This window comes from Glossina fuscipes, unplaced genomic scaffold (genome assembly GCF_014805625.2).
Source record: "Glossina fuscipes isolate IAEA_lab_2018 unplaced genomic scaffold, Yale_Gfus_2 121, whole genome shotgun sequence".
In the NCBI taxonomy this organism is placed as follows: Eukaryota; Metazoa; Arthropoda; class Insecta; order Diptera; family Glossinidae; genus Glossina; species Glossina fuscipes.
The window spans coordinates 789,235-790,067 of record NW_023998464.1 but is presented as its reverse complement, the minus strand read 5'-3'; the positions used below and the strand labels follow the sequence as shown (position 1 = coordinate 790,067).

At 31.9% G+C, this 833-nt stretch overlaps 1 protein-coding gene across 1 annotated transcript in view; it reads right to left on the bottom strand.

Moving 5' to 3' along the window:
* The window catches only part of LOC119640436, a 26,292-nt gene that overhangs the window by 21,684 nt on the left and 3,775 nt on the right, over positions 1–833 (bottom strand). The gene's annotated exons all lie outside the window — the stretch shown is intronic.

The following is an 833-nucleotide window of genomic DNA, read 5'->3' as shown; positions in this document are numbered from 1 at the left end:
CTCTCTCTCTCTCTCTCTCTCTCTCTCTCTCTCTCTCTCTCTCTCTCCCTCTCTCTCTCTCTCTCTCTCTCTCTCTCTCTCTCTCTCTCTCTCTATCTATCTACCTATCTATCTATCTATCTATCTGCCCATCCATCTATCTACCTTTCTCCCTTCTCTGTCTCTCGCCCACGCCCAACCATGGAAAGTTATATAACAATAATTTAATGCCTGTGTTACTATCGAATAATAGTTTTCTGCTAATTGAATAAAGTTAATGCACTGACTTAACTACGTTTAAACAATACTTTATCACTTCTATAGGTAATTCATTCGAAGTTCCCCGTGTGTAATAGCCTTAATACTAAAGTTTTACTATAGCTTGGCTCTCATGTTAATAAATACGTACAATAGTGTTATTGATAATAGGATCGCAATAATCGACTTTTAAATGCTTGAAAATACTTTATTGGGGCATTAGCCTTTGAATTAACAGGTTATTATAAAAATTTTTTGTCAAGTATCAAGTTTTATATCTAATCTGTTTTTAAATTTAATTAAGATATTTTTATTGTAATTATATTTAGAATTAAAAAAGAAAATTTTTTTTCTAATTTTGCTTGAATGAGACAGAAATGTTATTCTTATCATTAAAGATTAGTTAAGGCTGCTTGTGTTTGGCTTTGAAATACATTTGTGCTTAGACAAAGATAATAGAGTCAATTTTACATTTCGTTAGGAATGAAGAAGCATGAGAAGGGTTTCTGTTTGAATGCCCCTCTTATCCAAATCGATTAAATCCGTATTGACATAAAAGCAAAACTGGAGAAAAGGTGATAAAATTGTTTGTTTAC